An 18,029-nucleotide genomic window follows, 5' to 3' on the forward strand; every position below is an offset into this window, starting at 1 on the left:
ATGGGTGACAGTTTAGGTCACCCATGGGCAGCAGTGCCCTTAACTGGCATGACTTAGATGAAAACAATCTACTTGTGTTTCAGTCAGTATAACAGTTCTTCCATTTACCTGAATGAATATGAATCTCTGTCTATCCATAATAATAACACCACCAAATATGCTGATAGATGGCTCTTGACAGTGTTTCCTTGTACCACTTTCCAAATAATAAAACCACTGGGAAAAAAGAATAGGTGCAAGTTTGAGAATCTTTATTTTCTGGAGCTGATGATTAATATTTTGGGGCATACAGCAATTTTCTTATTGTAAACATTTAACTTAAAATTTCTCTTCTGGGCACACATCCGATGAGCCATAAACTCAATACTTTTAAGGCACAGCTTTGATCTCTGCAAACCTTAAGAGGGTTGAGAGATATCGAAGAATAATTCCAAAATCATATATGTGGATTACAGAATATCGGAAACAGATCAAGACCTCTCAGTAATGCATCTGGTTCTTTATATGCTTTGCTTTTAAAAATGTATGTTGTTATAAAGTTTTATTAATGCTACATATGAAATGAAGAAGAGCACGATAGTTCCTTTTGTTGATTTTACGTCATCTCACTCCCCACTCTATGAAGTGGTTGTTATTTTTCTTTCAAATTTGTCAGGGGAAAAAAATATAGCTTTGTCAGGATGTTATTTCCTAGTCCATGCATAAACGCCTCTTCAAAGAGCTAGGAAAAGCACTGTTACTTCTTACCAGAAGTCTTATTTTAGTGTCACTATAAAGGCATCTCTTGAATATATAATGAAAGTCATAGTCTCAGATGTAACTATTATGGCTTCTGCATCAACAGAAAAGGAGAATCATGCCAAACACTCATACGTGTTGACCAACAATCCAGTTTTGTTTAGATATTTAAAAAGGGCTTTTATCCTTACAGGATAACAGATTTGGAAAGGACCTTGGAGTTTTTCTAGTTCAACCCCTGCTAAAGCAAGAGATCCTATACCTGTACCATTCTGAATGGCTGTAATGTAAATCTTCTGGGGCAAATTGTCCCACAATGTGGCTGTGGAGAATCGTCCTGTTGTCCTGTGAAGAGTTGGCTGTGGTGAGCTGCCCTACACCCTATCCTTTCTACTGTTACTTTGGCACAACTATGACTCTAGATTCAGTAGTCTCAAAGGTGCTTTTTCAGGAAGCAACTGGACTTTCATTTTTTTTCCTTTGGAGACGTTCCACTTCTCATCCAAGAAGCTTCTTCAGTTCTGGCTGGATGGTGGGGAATAGAAAGATTTATATTCCTTGCAGACAGCTGGTCACTTGCATCCTTTTTAGAGAATTGTTGAGGCCACTTGGAGGCTTATCCATGTCCACAGGGACACCTGAGTAGTGCAAATGATTCCTGTAGTCTGGGATTTTTCTGGAAATCCATTCATACTCCCAATCTATTCGAAGGATGTTCATCCCAGACTTCTAGATTCAGTAAAATAAAGTCACAAGTCCTCACTAGCGTCTTATGGTTAGTTGCGCCCAGTGGTGGGATTCAAATAATTTAACAACCAGTTCTCAGCCCTAATGAGTTCTTCCAACAGCCAGTTCACCAAACTGCTCAGAAAATTAACAACCGGTTCTCCTGAAGTGGCCCGAACTAGTTGAATCCCACCACTGGTTGTGCCTAAATAACAAATGGGACATGTTTTCTATCACTTCTGTGATGGCTGGGTGATGAGATGAAGTCTCTATAAATCACAGATGGGAATTTAAATGGAATTATGAAAGAGAAGCATTGTGTTTTATGTCTGATGTCTGCCTATTGACTGATTCATTTACTTATTACTTCTTTAATTCATTGGTTTCCAATCACTCCTATGTAGAGGTGGGCTTTTGCTGGTTCAGATAGGTTCAGGAGAACCGGTAATTGTGACTGTAGGCCCGCCCCCGCCCACCTGCCTACCCACCCTGGCACTATCCCATCCTATATCGCTGTGTTTTTGAAGCCTCATGCATGCACAAGCTCACATTTTCAGTGCTGTGTGAACCAGTTCTTACATTATGTGACACCTACCTCTGCTCCTAGGTGTATAGGAATTGAACAAATCTGACCTATTGTGAACTGTATCTTGATGCAGGCTAAATATGTTTTATGGATTCTTGAGCTGGACAAATCTTTTCAGAAACCATTTTTACTCTATTCAAACATTTCAATTCCATGAAAATGCATAATGATGCAAATGTGTATGAAGAATAAAGCTAAGAAGAGTGTATACTATTTTTTTTGTTTGAAATTTACACATTGTAATAGTTCTGTCCAAGGATCCCTAATAAACTGGGAAGAGAGGGAGCTGAATCAATGTTTTTTCTTTGATTTTGTTAATCATAAAAAATACAATTAATCTTTCATTCCCCTTACAGCACATTTCAGCCTGAATGGATTTTCTATAAATAAATTAGTTACATGCTTTCTAAAAGCCACTTCTGAATGTTACAACTATCAGTCCATTTATTTTACAGAAGAGAATTCTCAGTAAAAGTGCTTTTGTTCTGTTTTTATAACATATAGGTAATTTTCTTTTAATATGTCTGCTTCAATCATCATGTAATCCAGTCTGTAGAAATATAGGATACAGTTAACAAATCTAATGGAACTTTGAGAAAAACACACATAGACATGCAACCACCCACCCACCCATATGTGCATCAGGTTTCAATTATTTTTACTACCGGTGCTGTGGGTGTGGCTTGGTGGGCGTGGCATGGCTTGGTGGGCATGGCTTGGTGGGCATGGCAGGGGAAGGATACTGCAAAAATCTCCATTTCCTCCCGATCAACTGGGAATTGGGAGGCAGAGAATAGATGGGGGCGGGGCCAGTCAGAATTTTTACTACCGGTTCTCCAAACTACTCAAAAATTCCACTACCGGTTCTCCAGAACTGGTCAGTACCTGCTGAAACCCACCTCTGATGTGCTTGCATGGAAACTGCCCTCAATGCCATTCTATTTTATGAGATCAGATTTGGAAAAAAACAATTGTGACTAAAACAACTTTTCATGTTAGATTGTTTCTCTTTGGTTCAGATACAGATTGTATCCAAGGGACCTTTATAATTGACATAATGCAGAAGGGGAAGAGGAGGAGGAGGAGGAGGAGGAGGAGGAGGAGGAGGAGGAGGAAAAGGAAGGAAGGAAGGAAGGAAGGAAGGAAGGAAGGAAGGAAGGAAGGAAGGAAGGAAGGAAGGAAAAGATATACCAGTGAAGGGTCAAATGAATTGGGCTTGCTTTCTAGTTTAGGAATTAGAGACACTATTGCTCATGATAACTGAGAAGGGTTAGGGTTAGGGTTAGGGAAGGCCACAGAATATGAAAAATAAGTCAATATATATTTCATTAGTTACCAAAAAACAAATTCCAAAATCACGTACAATTTAACAGATTTATTTACATTTCTTTGCTGTGCCTTTTATCAATTACCTTATTTTCTGAAGGGGCTGATATTTATTGCGGGAAGCAACTTAACTTCTATTCCACACTGGTTATTTTTCATTTTTCTATTAATTGTAAAAACTTTATTTCTGTAAAAAAAAAAAAAAAGGCCTGTTTATTGGATCAAGCAAGCTTCCGGTTCAGATTTCATAGATCCTGAGCAAATAAGCAAGTTTGACTGACAAGATTTGTTAAGCACAATGACACTTTTACAATCAGGATCCGCTAATTTCATTGATTGGTCTACCAAGAGAAAGATGGAAAGTCACCCCTGTTAGAAGACACCATGAACGAGGTCATTAGAAAGTTGCCGTCAAAATGTCTCACAACTCCCTGCTGGAAGAAAGCCAGTTTGAAATTGATTATATAAATAATTCCAGTTCTTTGCCAAGCAAACTATAACTGAGTGACAGCCACTTTTCAATTCCCTTGAATAATTAGAACAGTTTTGGAATTACATGGTGCTTTTCAGGGTCATCCTGTATCATTCTAGTTTTTGGACGATTCGGATTGTCTTGCTGTCACCATCATCAACCTCCTTATCAGCCACGCAATGGTGCAGAATGCAAGAAATTAGGAAAATGCCAAAAAGTTAGGGAACATTATGCTTTCTAAATATATTCAGCCAACTGTAAATGAAATAATTTTCCTAGTCATTATTGGAGGCTTTGTTAAGCATGAAATATCAGTTGTTAATTAACTGTGCCTGTGTTGTGCAGTGAAAACGATGGGCAACATTCATATTATTTCTCCTGACTTGTCTTTAAAAAATGTATTGTGGTATCAAACTTTTGATGTTTTTCAGCAAATATTTATTTATTTTTGTATGAATGCATGTGCTACTTGTTTCTTGAAGTAAAGGCATACACATTTCTAGGTTCTACCATATCGCAAGATCTAAAATGAACAGCTAATGTCAAAAACGTCATCAAAAAAAGCACAACAAAGAATGTTGTTTCTGCGCCAACTCAGAAAGCTCAAACTGCCCAAGGAGCTGCTGATACAGTTCTACAGAGGAATTATTGAGTCTGTCATCTGCACCTCTATAACTGTCTGGTTTGGTTCTGCAATCCAACCCAGACAGACACAGACTTCAGAGGATAATCAGAACTGCAGAAAAAACAATTGCTACCAACCTGCCTTCCATTGAGGACCTGTGTACTACACGAGTCAAAAAGAGGGCTGTGAAAATATTTACAGACCCCTCGCATCCTGGACATAAATTGTTTTAACTCCTACCCTCAAAAAGACATTATAGGGCACTACACACCAAAACAACTAGACACAAGAACAGTTTTTTCCTGAAGGCCATCACTCTGCTAAACAACTAATTCCCTCAACACTGTCAAACTATTTACTAAATCTGCACTACTATTCATCTTCTCATCGTTCCCATCACCCATCTTCTTCCACTTATGACTGTATGACTGTAACTTTGTTGTTTGTATCCTTATGATTTATATTAACATTGATTGTTTCCTGATTGGTTATTTGTACCCTATGACTATCATTGTGTTGTACCTTAGAATTCTTGATGAACGTATCTTTTCTTTTATGTGCACTGAGAGCATATGCACCAAGACAAATTCTTTGAGTGTCCAATCACACTTGGCCAATTAAAAAAAAATTCTATTCTATTCTATTCTATTCTATTCTATTCTATTCTATTCTATTCTATTCTATTCTACATACCTGCATTAGAAGGATTTGTTTTTATTCGTTCACCTAAACCAGTGCTTCTCAATTATTTTCTGTCATGCCCCCCTAGGAAGAAGAAAACATTTTTCGCGCCCCCCGCGCGACTGTAAATACGGTGCTTAGCTTGTTATGACAGTGTTTGCCGAGGTCAAATGCGCCCCCCTTTATGGAGCCTCGCGCCCCCCCTGGGGGGCGCGCCCCACTATTTGAGAAGCACTGAGGTCCTAAACTGAGGGAAAAATAATTTTAATAATGTATCCTTCCTTCCTTCCTTCCTTCCTTCCTTCCTTCCTTCCTTCCTTCCTTCCTTCCTTCCTTCCTTCCTTCCTTCCTTCCTTCTCTCCCTCCCTCCCTCCCTCCCTTCCTCCATCCCTCCCTTTATAATGAAATAAAATGAAATTATTTTATTTCATTATTCTTCCATTGAGCTTTTTGTGCCCAGTTTTCATACCAATATTAATTCTAGAACTTGTGTACAACAAGACTGTCTTCACTTTGAAAACAACAAAAATAACAAACCTTTGTAGTTCATGCACAGATTCAAACCAACACACAATTTATTGTGTGTTATTCTTTGATGTACCGTTTAGCCTTCTACCCTAAGATCAGTTTTTTTTAAAAAAAATAGCAGGTTGCGAGTAAATTGTTTAATAAATATTTTTTTTAGGTGACATCAATCTAACATCTGGAATGTGTAAATTGGTAAATATAATACTTTGAAATTCCAAGATAGGTATCAAACATTCTAGAAAATTGTATAATGGTTCAGAACTGCTATTGACTTATAATTGGTTCCCCATAACCACATGCAAAAGCATTTAATTTTCAATCTGCTATATTTGCTTCTGCTTCTGGTTTTATGTTAATTATAGTTTTAAGAGATATCTAGCATACCAAAAGAGGGACACAGTGGCTTAGCGGCTAAGAAGCTGAGCTTGTTGATTGAAAAGTCGGCAGTACAGCGGTTCAAATCCCTAGTGCCGCATAACGGGGTGAGCTCCCATAATTTGTCCCAGCTTCTGCCAACCTAGCAGTTTGACAGCACAGAAAAAATGCAAGTAGAAAAATAGGGACCACCTTTGGTGTGAAGGTAACAGCGTTCTGTGCGCCTTTGGCATTGAGTCATGCCGGCCACATGACCACAGAGATGTCTTTGGACAGAGCTGGCTCTTCGGCTTTGAAACAGAGATGAGCACCGCCCCCTAGAGTCGGGAAAGACTAGCACATATGTGCGAGGGGAACCTTTACCTTTACCTTTAGCATACCCCCCCAAAAAAAAACCAACACAGAGAAGGAAAAAGGGCCCCAACCCTTGGCTACAGTCTGTCTGGATTTTTGTAGCTTGTTTCTATAACTCCAGTCAGCTTCTTGTGAAAATGATAGATTCAGCTGGATTTCAGAATAATGAAACTTCACTCATAGATCAAAGTTTTCTTCAAGGGGAGTAACATTTTTTTTGAATAGGTAACATTTTTTGGTTTCTGGCCAGTGCTTCTCATTTATTTGGTAACGATGTGGGCGCATCCACACATTATATGGCTGGCAACAATCTGTTTATCTCTGTTCTTCAGCTTCTCAGATTATAGAAGAACCCTAAAGTCTCTCATAATTCCCCATTCAACACCAACCAAAGGTTTTCAAGATCAGCCAAAGATTTTTTTTTTTTTTTGTTTACATTTATACCCCGCCCTTCTCCGAAGACTCAGGGCGGCTTACAGTGTATAAGGCAATAGTCTCATTCTATTTGTATATTTTTACAAAGTCAACTTATTGCCCCCCCAACAATCTGGGTCCTCATTTTACCTACCTTATAAAGGATGGAAGGCTGAGTCAACCTTGGGCCGGGCTCGAACCTGCAGTAATTGCAGGCTACTGTGTTCTTAATAAGCCTTAATAACAGGCTTTACCAGCGTGAGCTAAACCGGCCCTTTGAGTGCGACTATATGAAAAACCTCTGGAAAAGAAACAAATTTGAAAAAGTAGCATCTAAAATATATTCAGTCCATTTTTTAAAAAAAATTGAATTTATATCCCGCCCTTCTCCGAAGACTCAGGGCGGCTTACAATGTGTTAAGCAATAGTCTTCATCCTATTTGTATATTTATATACAAAGTCAACTTATTGTCCCCAACAATCTGGGTCCTCATTTTATCTACCTTATAAAGGATGGAAGGCTGAGTCAACTTTGGGCCTGGTGGGACTTGAACTTGCAGTAATTGCAAGCAGCTGTGTTAATAACAGACAGACTTAGTCTGCTGAGCCACCAGAGGCCCATATTAATCCACCTGCAACATGCAATCCAAAGAATCATTGTACTCTGAGTACAATAGAATAGAATAGAATTGTACTCTGACCTCTAGAATAGAATAGAATAGAATAGAATAGAATAGAATAGAATAGAATAGAATAGAATAGAATAGAATAGAATAGAATAGAATAGAATAGAATAGAGTTCAATTCTTTATTGGCCAAGTGTGATTGGACACACAAGGAATTTGTTTTCAGTGCATAAGCTCTCAGTGTACATAAAAGCTATAAGTGATAACTCATGATCATAGTCATCATAAAAATACATCCATCATAAATCATAAGACACACTTTGTGATAGTCATAGGATATTATGACTTCATACTATTAGATAGATAGATAGATAGATAGATAGATAGATAGATAGATAGATAGATAGATAGATAGATACTATACTTAATAGAAGCCATTAAAATACCCAGTTTTCCTTCTTTAACCTGGTTTGCAGTGATGTACAAACATCTACTTTTCTCATATCAGGGACAAATATACCAGTTCATTATAACTTCTCCAGTGTAATAAATCATAGTCTTATAATTTGACTGAATGCTCCTTAAGGTCCTTAAACTGAAGATTATCAAAGCCTGCTGGTTAGAACTGATTTGGACCAGACAAGAACCCTCCAAACCCCTTTCTGTGCTGTTGTACTAAGAGGAGCCATTGGATTAAATTAACGACACAAGCATTTGAGGCGAATTAAAAAGAAAAAGCCTGTAGCTGGTTGATGGAATTCACTCATTCACTCCATAAGTAGAAGAAAGGGGTCATCCCTGGAATTTGAACTGATTTTTATGAGGCAAACTGAAGATTGCATTACAGATAACAACATTAGCAAGTGCCTGAGAAGGTAAAACTAATCAAATTCTTTGCTGCAGGGTGTGAACTCCTTGCTGCTGAGGCTATAATGAATTTGTTTTCTCTCATCTCTGTGGATTTACTTATTTATATATTTCACTTAAAGCTGGAGTGTGTCTCATGAGAAAGTGGCCCATCTCTTAAGAGGGCCAGATGAATCTACTCAAACAAGAGAGTCCCTTTTCTTTCAGGTTAGTTATTGAATAAATTTCTATACCACCCTTTTTGTCTAAGTGATCATAGTGGTGGTTGCAACATCATTTTAAGCTTCCTCTGAATAAGATGGGAGATGGGATTCTGCTTAGATGTCCTAAAACATGGACATAGACTATATCGGGAAGATGAGGAGCGTTGGCCTACATCAACGCTATGAGAACTTTCAATTTGTGTCATGATATAGGCTCTGCTTGACCCAAATTAAATGGCACCATAGATGGAATTGAACTTCAGGAGGAGGAGGATGGGAGAAGGACAGAGAAGGGGAAGGGGAAGAAGGAGGAGGGGGAGGAGGGGAGGAGAGGAGAAGGAGAGGGGAGGGGAGGGGGAAGAGGAAGAAGAAGGAGGGAGAGGGGAAGAGGAGGGAGGAAGAGGGAGAAGAGGAAGAGGAAGATGAAGGAGAAGGAGAGGGAGGGAGGGGAAGAAGAAGAAGGAGGAGGGAGAGGGGAAGAGGAGGGAGGAAGAGGGAGAAGAGGAAGAGGAAGATGAAGGAGGAGGAGGGGAAGGGGAAGAGGGAGGAAGAGGAGGGAGAGGAGGGGAAGAGGAATAGGAGGGGGGAAGAGAGGGGGAAGAGGGAGGAGGAGGAAGTTCCCAAAAAATCTTACCAAGAAAACTATAGAGACTAGTACAGACAGACATTAAAAGTCGCCACTGACTCAAAGATAAAGAAATAATAATAATATTTTGCTATTAGCTGAAAATGAGAAAAATGTACACGAGCTTTTATAATAGTTTGTGTTTATATCTGCCAGGGTTAATATCAGCTTAAAGAATAGAATAGAATAGAATAGAATAGAATAGAATAGAATAGAATAGAATAGAATAGAATAGAATAGAATAGAATAGAATAGAATTTTTTATTGGCCAAGTGTGATTGGACACAGAAGGAATTTGTCTTGGTGCATATGCTCTCAGTGTACATAAAAGAAAAGATACGTTCATGAAAGTACAACTTTTACAACACAATTGATGGTCAGTATATCAATATAAATCATAAGGATTGCCAGCAACAAGTTACAGTCATACAGTCATAAGTGGAAAGAGATTGATGATGGGAACTATGAAAAAATTAATAGTAGTACAGATTCAGTAAATAGTTTGACAGTGTTGATGGAATTATTTGTTTAGCAGAGTGATGGCCTTCAGGAAGAAACTGTTCTGGTGTCTAGTTATTCTGGTGTGCAGTGCTCTGTAGCGTCGTTTTTAGGGTAGGAGTTGAAACAGTTTATGTCCAGGGTGTGAGGGTCTGTAAATATTTTCACAGCCCTCTTTTTGACTCGTGCAGTATGCAGGTCCTCAATGGAAGGCAGGTTGGTAGCAATTATTTTTTCTGCAGTTCTAATGATTCTCTGAAGTCTGTGTTTTTCTTGTTGGGTTGCAGAACCGAACCAGACAGTTATAGAGGTGCAAATGACAGACTCAATAATTCCTCTGTAGAACTGGATCAGCAGCTCCTTGGGCAGTTTGAGCTTACTGAGTTGGCGCAGAAAGAACATTCTTTGTTGTCCTTTTTTAATGATGTTTTTAATTATTATTATTATTATTATTATTATTATTATTATTATTATTATTATTATTATTATTTAATTTTTATACCGCCCTTCTCCCGAAGGACTCAGGATTTTTGATGTTAGCTGTCCATTTTAGATCTTGCGATATGATAGAATCTAGAAAAGCAGGGAAGAAAGGAGAAGGGGTAAGCCTCGCTTCACCGGAAATTCTTCTTCTGATCTCCATGAATGGGAAAGACACTGGGAGATTCATTGAGGATGCTCTGTACCACATGTTCTTTGCCCGTCAGCTTGGTAACGAAAGCCTCAAAAGGCAAAATCAAGTCAAGTCTTTCTTTTCTTCTACAGAAAAGAAGAAGTATTTAGCTCTGATTTTGGTAAACACCCACCAGGAGGGAAATAGCCTCTTCCCTTCTGGCTTTCATTAGAGGGTAGTCATTTGTTATTTTAATATCTTATGTCTTATGCCGCCGATGCTATCTCTTAGGTTGTCATTAAGAGTTTTCTACCATGCGTTCTACCGTGCTTAGCAATCACAGTCCTTAGCAGGAGAAATTATTTGAAGCTGGGACTTGAAATTTGATTGCCTCTGCTCACCTAAAGCCTAATAAGGTAGCATCGTTCAAAAGAGCCTACCTTTCATGGGTATTTTTCCCCCCATTTCAATATAAAAATCATTAAGCTGCATAAATGTGCAATGCCGGTTTAAGTCAGCTAGAATTAAGGGAAACAAAATGCAACCTGCAGGAGGTAAATAATTGCAGCTGTGAAGGAAATGAGGACAGAAAAGTGAAAGCTATTGAAAAGGGCTGACTACAGTTCAAATTACATATGGATGGACCTTGTGGGTTGCATTCGGTCTTCAGGGAAGAAAAGGGAAAGTAGCAAAAAGAATCTACCATTGTAAGGTATCTCAATGGGGATGATCTGTAGGGTATATAGTCATCTCAATTACTAGAACAGGGGTGTCAAACTCAAGGTCCACAGGCCAAATTCAGTCCGCAATGTGGTCGGATCTGGCCCGCAGGGCCATCCTGGTTTACCCAATGCAAAGAGGCAAGGTCAAGTCAGCCATAGCTTCGGCCAGATCTACCCAATGTGAAGAGGAACATTCAGGCCAACGTAGCTTCGGCCAGGTCTACTCAATGTGAAGAAGAAAGGTCAGGCCAATGTAGCTTCGGCCAGGTTTACCTAATGCAAAGGTCAGGCCAATGTAGCTTCAGCCCGGTCTATCCAATGTGAAGAGGAAACATGGTAGCAGTTTGGGAGTGGTGTCAGGCTGGCCACGCCCACCCAGTTGGCCACATGTACACCAGCCACCCAAGATGAGGCCCTCAATGAAATTGAGTTTAACACCACTGTACTAGAGCATGTCAAATCCTCCCCATGACAAAATACAGCTATTTCAATATTCACTGAGATAGGATTCACTGAGAAGGGTGTCCGATAATCTATCTGTCTGCTATCAGAGATTTAACCTATAGAAATCCAGACAACCATTAGACACCAGCAGAGATTTAATATTGTCTCATTGCTGCACTCCAGACCTGGGAGGCTCATCTCTCTATTAAGATGTCCACCACGTTCAATTAAATGGAAGAAGAATCCAACCTTACTTCCATGGTGTGGAACCTAGAGATTTTCTGTTCTCTTTCTGCATCTCAGTAGAGCTCCAGTCCTGTTGTGATTCCCCAGAGTTTTAGTTTGTAGTCGTAATCATGGATTAAAAAAGAGAAAGAAACAAAATGATTTATTTATTTAGGAAAATCTGATGGGAAGAGAAGCATCTACTTAAAAGAATAAAAGAGTTGGAAGGGACCAAGGAGTTGGACCAAGGATTTGGAAGGGACCCCCTGCACAAGCAAGATACTCTATAACATTCTGGACAAATGGCTTTCTAATCTCTTCTTAACAGTCCCCAGTAATGGAGTACCCACAACTCTGAAGGCAAACCCTTCCACTGGTTAATTGTTCTCACTGCCAGGAAATTCCTCCTTAGTTCTAGGTTGCTCCTTTCCTTGATTAGTTTCCATCCATTGTGTCTTGTCTTGCCTTCAGGTGTCTTCTAGATCCATGAAATCTAGATCCTGCACATTCGCAAATGAAGTTTTGCATGCTTGGCCACCACTTGTGTGGCATAGTTCCCAACAGTCTTCAGACCAGGGGTTCCTGTTTTAAAGGACCTGTCCCTCATATATTGGCCTACAGAGTTCTTCTCATTCTGAACTAAAAAAATGAAGCACAGTTCATTCCTCTAACAACATATTAGAAAAGGTTCAAAGAAAAGAAAGAAGATTTAGACACATGTCCCATAAGGACAGACTGGCCTAGGGTGGTTGACCTAGAGAAAAGCAACAAAGATAATTAGGAGACTGGAAGCTAAAACATATAAAGAATAGGATAGGATAGAGTAGAGTAGAGTAGAGTAGAGTAGAGTAGAGTAGAGTAGAGTAGAGTAGAGTAGAGTAGAGTAGAGTAGAGTAGAGTAGAGTAGAGTAGAGTAGAGTAGAGTAGAGTAGAGTAGAGTAGAACAGAACAGAACAGAACAGAACAGAACAGAATAGATAGAATATAATTTTTTATTGGCCGTGTGATTGAACACACAAGGAATTTGTCTTGGTGCATATGCTCTCAATGTACATAAAAGAAAAGATATGTTCATCAAGACTCATAAGGTACAACACTCAATGATAGTCATAGGGTACAAATAAGCAGTCAGGAAACAATCAATATAAATCGTAAGGATACAAGCAACAAAGTCATAACAGTCATAAGTGAAAGGAGATGGGTGATGGGAACGATGAGATATAATAGTAATGCAGACTTAGTAACTAGTTTGGCAGTGTTGAGGGAATTATAACGGTTGCTGGAACAAAGTATGTCTAATTTAATGAAAAGACGGACTAGGGGGTGACAAGATAGCAGTCTTCCAATACCTCAGGGGCTGCCACAAAGAAGAGAGAGTCAAGCTATTCTCCAAAGCACCTGAGGGCAGGACAAGAAGTAATGGGTGGAAACTAATCAAGGGGAGAAGCAGCTTAGAACTAAGGAGAAATTTCCTGACAGAACAATTAATCAGTGGAACAACTTGCCTCTAGAATTTGTAAGGGTTCCAACACTGGAAGTTTTTAAGAAGATGTTGGATAACCATTTGTCTGAAGTGGTGTAGAGTTTCCTGCCTAAGCAGGGGATTGGACTAGAAGACATCCAAGGTCCCTTCCAACTCTGTTGTTCTATTCTATTCTATTCTATTCTATTCTATTCTATTCTATTCTATTCTATTCTATTCTATTCTATTCTATTCTAAAAGAAGACTAAGAGAAGATATGGGATTCAAGTTCATGGTAACGATCAGGATGTTTCTTCCACCGCCATGGAAATTGTAAGTAACAGTTATACTTTGTAGGTGCCATAAGTAATTGTTAATACTTCGTAGTTACACAGATTTCATTTAAATATTAGGGGAAAATACTGGTGGTAATCAGTATTCAGCAGCAGAATAGTCTTCCTGTTGAAGTTGTGGGTTTCCCCCCCCATTTCTGAAGGTTTCATAAAGAGGTTGAGCAGCCACCTCTCATGGATAGCTTAATTGCTTTCCCGCACACTGCAGTGGGTCGAATTAAATGATCTTTGTCCTCCTTTCCAGTTCAGCAATTCTCTGATTCCACAAATCTTTGTCCCTCATCAAAGCCTTGAGTTGAATTAAACTATACCCTGAGTGCCCTGTAGCAGATTAGTCCATTTACAAAAATTTTACATTGGGTTTCTGAATGAAATTAAGTGGTTCCTGCACGCTACCAATTCATACCTAGATACCTACAAATCACGGATAGTAAGAAAATCCCTTTTTCCCCAAGGGTTACAATGAAAACAAATAAAATAAAAAAGGAGACATCTCATCAACAGAGAGAGTTGGGGCGGGCAAGGGAAGTCTTAATATAGCAAAATATAGCTCCAATGCTTCAGGGATTTTCTTATCAGAATAGCTAGAATGAAAACAAATCCAAGCAAGTAAACACAACCTCTGTCTTGTGTTGCTCCTGATTAGTAGAACGGCTGCCCAAAGAGAGTGGAAGAGCAACAAAACTTGTTGGTTCAGAAAAGGGTAGGACTAATGAAGCTAGATGTCTATGGAGATTCTCAGTCATCCGGGTCATGGTTGTCCCAAAGGTGGTTTTTCAAAAGGCAACTGGACTTTCTGGTTTTTTTTCTTCTTGGAAGATGTTTCACTTCTCATCCAAGAAGCATCTTCAGTTCTGACTGAATGGTGGAGGCTAAAAGGGTTTATATTTCCTTGCAGTCATCTGCAGTGATGGGTTTCAAAAGTTTCCACTACTGGTTTGGTAAGGGTGTCTAAAGGGGGCATGTGACTGAGTGGGTGTGGTCAACTTGACATCACCCACATCCACGCCCACTAAGTCACATGACCCCCCCACTTAGCCATGCCCACTGGAAAAGGTAGGAAAATTTTTGGAATTTCCATCTATGTACTCCTGCCCTCTCTTCGCCAGTCACCGCCATTTCCCTTCCTTTAGCGGCCCTGGTCCTAACCCTGCTTCCTCCCCCACCACCGCCCCTTTGTTCGGGCTGCTTACCTTCTGCAGGGCTGGTCCAGAGTCTGGAAGGCAAGCTGACTGGAGTTTTTGATGGCCCCCAGCCAGCTGCCACTGCTGCAAAAAGTACCGGAGTTCGCAGAAAAAGCTGCTGCCATTACCGCCATGTTCTTTGCGCATGTGCATCCCATTGGACTTGCAAGGCAATGGGATGCATGTGTGCAAAGAACATGGCAGTGACGAACATGGCGAGTGGGGCGAGCGAGCAGTGACCAGGGGACTGGTTCGGGGGTGTAGCCAGCTGGCCGTCGCTACCAGTTCAGTGACCTTGGCCAAATTTTCACCACTGGTTAATGCGAACCGATGCAAGCCGGCTGAACACCACCTCTGGTCATCTGGCTGTTAGCCCAGGAATATAAATCCTTCTACCTGTTGGAAGAAATATCCATCTGGTTCAGTTCCAAGCAGGGTGAAAGACATGGAGGCTGATTGGAAAGATGGTTTAATGGTGAAGCAGAATCTCCAAGCACGTGTGATTCTGGGTAGCTGACCGTATGGAGTTGAGAATGAGGGTTATTTATACCTTCTCTTATTTATTTATTTATTTATTTATTTCAATTTTTATACCGCCCTTCTCCCGAAGGACTCAGGGCGGTGTACAGCCTAGTAAAAATATAATGTATAAACATTAAAAAGAAGTTAAAAAGAAATATTATAACGTGGCCAAAATTTTTAAAACCATTTAAAATCATAAGACATAAATATCCCAATAAAATATCAATCCAGTCCCGCTTGAATAAATAGGCGCGTTTTCAGCTCACGGCGAAAGGTCCGAAGATCAGGCACTTGGCGTAAACCAGGGGGAAGTTCATTCCAGAGCGTAGGAGCTCCAACAGAGAAGGCCCTTCCCCTGGGGGCCGCCAGCCGGCATTGCTTGGCGGACGGCACCCTGAGAAGGCCCTCTCTGTGTGAGTGTACGGGTCGGTGGGAGGCAAAAGGTAACAGCAGGCGGTCCCGTAAGTACCCGGGTCCTAAGCCATGGAGCGCTTTAAAGGTGGTAACCAAAATCTTGAAGCGCACCCGAAAGACCACAGGAAGCCAGTGCAAGCTGCGCAGGATTGGTGTTACATGGGAACAACGAGTCGCTCCCACTATTACCCGCGCAGCTGCATTCTGAACTAGCTGCAGCCTCCGGGTGCACTTCAAGGGCAGCCCCATGTAGAGAGCATTGCAATAGTCCAAGCAGGAAGTGACAAGGGCATGAGTGACCGTGCATAAGGCATCCCGGTCAAGAAAGGGGCGCAACTGGCGCACCAAGCGTACTTGGTGGAAGGCCCTCCTGGAGACGGCTGCCAAATGATCATCAAATGACAGCCGCCCATCCAAGAGGACACCCAAGTTGCGCACCCTCTCCGTTGGGGCCAATAACTCGCCCCCCACAGCCAGCTGCGGCTGCAGCTGACTGTACCGGGGTGCCGGCATCCACAGCCACTCCGTCTTGGAGGGATTGAGCTTGAGTCTGTTTCTCCCCATCCAGACCCAGATCTTGGGCCTTGCCCTTGAGCTTCCTGTTCCTGTGCAATAGCATGTATTCTATTGGATGTTGTAGAGGTAACTTTGTAGGTTGTCTGAGTTATATTTGGTTGAAGTGTGCTGATGCAATGAAGTGGTTTGAATGGCAATTCTTATTGTGGCTGAGGGTTAATCCTACCTTTGTTCAAAATATCCTGTCTTGGATGGATTACCAAATCTGCTTTTCTAAAAGTTGGCTCCTTAATTTCTACTTGGGGCAGAGAACTGAGTTTCTGAGTTTCCGTCTTTAGAAACATGTTTTTCCTTTAAGGAAAATATAATATTCTGCCTTTTTAAATATTTCTCAAAATATTTCATTCTTCTAGGAGGAGTGACATCCCTCAAACCCTTCACCATTCAGTCAGAACTGAAGAAACATCTTGGATGAGAAGAGAAACATCTTCAAAGCAAAAAGTCCAGTTGCCTTTTGAGAAAACACCTTTGGGCCTAATGAAGTTGTTGTTGTTGTCCCAGAGGGCTGGGGAAGATTTGAGAACCACCATCTGATTTTAGCAACTGCCAATACAAACAGACTACAAATTAATAAGATATCTAGCAAATGATCTTACTGCCTAAGCTGTTATCTGGATTGTATCCTTGATAAATATGCTTGAGGCTCGCTTGCTTGCTTGTATATAATAAATTGATGCCTCTAGTGAATTACCATTGTTTTTAAATTCTCCAGGTCTTAACTCCAAGCCACAGAGAGTTCTACATGTAAACCAGGGGTGAGCTGCTGGGGGTTTGCAGGGGTTCGGGAGAACCTCTAGCTAAGATTCTGTGTAGTTCGGAGAACCCCCAAATCCCACTCTTGCCTGGCCCCACCTCCCCTGCCCCTCCCCTCCCAGTAATCCTCACAAAGCCCATTTTGGTAAGTGCAGGGTGCAAAAAATGTAAGGTGACCAATCCTCCTCCTTTAGGGGGAACGGTCTTTCTTTTGTAAGTTCTGGCTTCTCTTGAAAAGTGTTCTCCTACATGTCCTTCTTTTCGATATTTGAAGACTAATCTGTAAATCTCCATATTTGATCAGTGCCGAGCTGATCCGTTGCATGCAATGTGACATATTTGTATTTGACATGTCGATTCATCAAGGCTTGGCACAGTGCGGTGAGACGCAATTATGAGACGCATGCACTCCACACAGGAGAATTGTTTTGAGAGAGTATGCCACGCGCAAGTGGCTTTGTTTACTTTTTACCGAAACACGACACGGCACACACACGTGCATTAGACTCACTTCTTTCTCAGTGAATATTCAATCATACACAGGTGGGTACAATAATTCACATTTTGTTCATTCATTCTCTATTTAATAATTTCCAAATATGTATAATTTTACTTACAAGTTTATTTATTCCATGGAAAAGTCCTCATTTAAATAATAATTACTAGGCATGTAAGCATAATTACAATATTAAATGTTATTGTTACAAAAAAATTTTTATTATGCATTTATCATATTAGAGTGTATTCTGTATTATTGTTGCAATGAATAAAATGTTTCTTTTATTTACAATATTTTTTTTTCTTCAATTTATTTGTGTACTCCTTCTTATTGTAAAAAAGTTAGTCACCTTAAAAAATGGGCCTACCGGAACTTCTGGAACAGGCCCGTTTCCAGCCTCCAGAGGGCGTCCGGAGCCTCGAGAGGCAGTTTTCACTCTCCCGGAGGCTCGAGGAAAACCTCTGGAGCCTGGGGAGGGCAAAATCACACCACCACCCCGCCATGGTGCACAAGGCCGACTAGGCCACGCCCACCATGGCCACGCCCACCCAGCAACTGGGCAGAAAACTCCTTGCTAAAAATTTTGAAGCCCATCCCTGATGTAAACCATGAAGTTAT

Source organism: Ahaetulla prasina, chromosome 5 (genome assembly GCF_028640845.1).
Source record: "Ahaetulla prasina isolate Xishuangbanna chromosome 5, ASM2864084v1, whole genome shotgun sequence".
In the NCBI taxonomy this organism is placed as follows: domain Eukaryota; kingdom Metazoa; phylum Chordata; class Lepidosauria; order Squamata; family Colubridae; genus Ahaetulla; species Ahaetulla prasina.